Raw genomic sequence first — 3,760 nt, 5'->3', positions numbered from 1 at the left:
GGGGTGCAAGGATTGTTCCTTGGTTTTAGGATGCAGGCTGCTCAGCTCCATAGGGTTTTTGTTGAGAGAGGAAAGAATAAAAATGAGTTTGGAATAGAAAGTGATAGAGATTATTTTCTCATTGTATTCTGATCAAGATATTTCCCTCCAAAATAGAGAATCGTGGTATAGAGAAAAGGTTCCTCAAAAGCAGAGTGACAGTACAAGAGGGGGAAAAAAAGAAACCAACTTGCTCTCAGGGACTGGAGAACATTTTTTAAAGGATAATTGAAATCCATCAGTGTTCTATTAGTCTTTTTTTGGGGTGGATACTGAATTCATTTATCCAGTCAACAAATATTTATGGAGTACTAATTACATGCCAACAGTGTGAGTAAGTGTTCCAGGAATAGAACGGTGAGCACAATCTTTTAAAATGTCTAGTCTAGTGGGGGAGATATACAATAAGCAAATAATAAATACAAAAAATATGGACAATCATGTCTATATGATGCTAATTTCATTTGAGTTTCTAGTATTATTCTGGGTGCATTTGCGATTTTTTTTTTTCTTTTCACTTTTTTTTTTTTTTTTTTTTTTGAGTTGGAGTCTCACTCCGTCGCCCAGACTGGAGTTCAGTGGCTTGCTCCTGGCCACCTCAGCCTCGACTTGCTGGGCTCTGGCGATCCTTCTGCCTCAGCCTTTCAAGTAGCTGGAATTACAGGTGCACGCTACCACACCCGGCTAGTTTTTGATTTATTGTAGACATGAGGTCTCGCTAAGTTGCCCAGGCCGGTTTCAAACCCGTGGGCTCAGGCAATCCACTCACCTCGGCCTCCCAAAGTGCTGGGATTACAGGCTAAGCCACAGAGCCCGGCCTTCTTTTCACTTTTTGACCCCAATAGACAATTCAGTCAGTATCCTTAGGGAACTAACAATTACTTCTAGGTATGTACTTTCCCTGCCTGAAGCTGATCACTCAGAGACATTTTTTTATTTTTAGTTTTTTCAGTTGGAGTGTCTCCCTGTCACCCAGGCTAGAGTGCAGTGGCATGCTCATGGCCACCCCAGCGTCGATCTGCTGGACTCCAGCTGTACCTCCACCTCAGCCTTCCAAGTAGCTGGAACTACAGGCGCATGCTACTACGCCCGGGTAATTTTTATTTATTTATTTATTGTAGAGATGCAGTCTCGCCAAGTTGCCCAGGCTTGTCTCGAACCTGCAGACTCAGGCAATCCACTTGCCTCGGCCTCCCAACATGCTGTGATTACATGCTGAGTCACCGAGCCTGAACTATGTTTATATTTTTAATTAAATTTTATTTTATTATAGAGATGTAAGGTACAAGTAAGTATTAACTACACAAGTAGGCTGCATGCTGGTGAAGTTTGGGCCTTCAACTGATCTTCGTTTCCCCTGGTATGGGACCAGGTAGCTTCTGTGTTGTTATGTGCCTCATCCAACCCTCATTCCCCTGGCAATGCCCAGTGACTGCCGATCCCTCCCTTGTGTTAATGTGATTAAGGTTCAGGTCCTATTTATGAGTGAGAACATGCAGCATTCAGTTCTTTGTTTCTGTGATAGGTCACCAAGTATGATGGTCTCCAACTCCATCCAATTTGCTGCAGAGTCCATGATTTTGTTCCATTGTTTGACTGCATAATACTCTATCATGTATATGTACCACATTTTCTTTATCCGGTCCACTTTTGATGAGAAGTAGGATTGTTCCATGTTTTGCTATGAACATATATGTGCAGGTATCTTTTTTGTAGCATGATTTATTTTCCTCCAGGTATATTCCCAGGAAAGGAATTGCTAGATTGTATGAAAGATCAATTTTTAGTTCTTTTAGGAATTGCCACACTGCTTCCATAGAGGTTGAACTAGCTAGCATTTCTACCAATAGTGTAGCAGTGTTCTCTTTTCTCTACACCCATGCCAGCATCTGTTATTTTTTGATTTATTAATTATGGCCATCCTTACTGGAGTTAGGTGATATCTCATTGTGGTTTTATTTTGTATTTCTCTGATGATTAGTGAGGCTGAGCATTTTTTCACATATCTGTTGGCTACTTGTATATCTTCTTTTGAAAACTGTCTATCCATGTCCTTTGCCCACCTTTTAATAGGGATTTTGTTTTCCTTTTAGGTCTTTTGAGTTCCTTGTAGATCCTGGATGTTAGGCCTTTCTCAGATACATAGTTAGCAAATGTTTTTTCCCATTCTGTGGGTTGTCTCCCCACTCTCTTAGTGGTTTCTTTTGCTGTGCAAAAGATTTTCAGTTTGATGAGGTCCTGTTGGGAGCCGGCCACGGAAGCCCACTGAGCGTTAGGGATCAGAAAGGGCCATTGACCCCGAGACCACTAGGATGTGTTCGGGAGCTGTTGACCCATTCCCTCCCTCCTTTTCTTTTTTTTTTTTTTTTTTTATAATCAATATTTTTTATTACGATGTTGTGGGGTACAGTTAAAGGTTAGGTATACAAATACGTTTCATTCAGGCACCCTACTGATAAGAGGTGCTTCCCCATCCCCAGACAGATATTTGCTACCTTTAATCCCATCTCCCTCCCCCCGCCATAGTTTCCCACTACTGTCAGTCATTTTCTTATAGTATTAGGTTGGATGTTCAAGGTCCATTATATGAGTGAGAACATGTGATACTCGGACCTTTGTTTTTGTGAGAGGTCACTCAGTATTATAGACTCTAGTTCCATCCAGCTTGCTGCGAAATTCATTATTTTGTTCTTTTTTATGGCTGCGTAATATTCCATCATGTATATGTACCACTTTTTTTTTTTAATCCAGTCCTCTTTTGATGGGCAGCATGGTTGCTTCCAGGTTCTTGCTATTGTGAACAATGCTGCGATAAACATACTTGTGCAGGTATCTTTTTTATAGAGTGATTTGAGTTCTTCCGGATATATTCCCAGTAGGGGGATTGCGGGGTCATATGGGAGGTTGATATTTAAAGCTTTTAGGAATTGCCACACTGCTTTCCACAGAGGTTGCACTAGTTTACACTCCCACCAACAGTGTAGAAGTGTTCCCTTTTCTCCACACCCTCTCCAGCAGCTGAGGAGCTGATACCAATCCTACTGAAGGTATTCCAGGCGATTGAAAAAGATAGAACTCTCCCCAAATCATCTTACGAAGCCAACATCACATTGATACCCAAGTCAGGTAAAGATCCAACAAAGAAAGAGAACTACAGGCCAATATCTTTGATGAACATAGATGCTAAAATTCTCAACAAGACCCTAGCGAACCGGATTCAACAACACGTCTCAAAAATCATCCATCATGACCAAGTAGGCTTCATTCCTGGGATGCAAGGCTGGTTCAACATTTGTAAAACCATAAATGTAATCAAATACATCAACAGATGTCAAAACAAAAACCACATGATTATATCATTAGATGCAGAAAAAGCTTTTGATAAAATCTAGCACCCCTGCTTGATAAAAACCCTCGAACATCTAGGCATATGGGGAACATACCTCAAAATAGTAAAAGCCATCTATGAGAAATCCACAGCCAGCATACTCCTAAACAAGCAAAAATTGGAACCATTTCCCCTGAAAACTGGAACAAGACAAGGATGCCCACTCTCATCCCTCCTGTTCAACATAGTATTGGAAGTCCTGGTTCGAGCAATCAGAGAAGAGAAGGCAATCAGGGGTATCCAAATAGGAAAAGAGGAAGTCAAATTATCTCTCTTTCCAGATGATATGATTGTGTACCTTGAAAACCCAAGAGAATCTGTCAAAAACCTCCG

This window comes from Carlito syrichta, unplaced genomic scaffold, assembly GCF_000164805.1.
Source record: "Carlito syrichta isolate Samal-C Ts95f unplaced genomic scaffold, Tarsius_syrichta-2.0.1 Scaffold148222, whole genome shotgun sequence".
Classification (NCBI taxonomy): Eukaryota; Metazoa; Chordata; class Mammalia; order Primates; family Tarsiidae; genus Carlito; species Carlito syrichta.
This window is presented reverse-complemented; position numbering follows the sequence as displayed.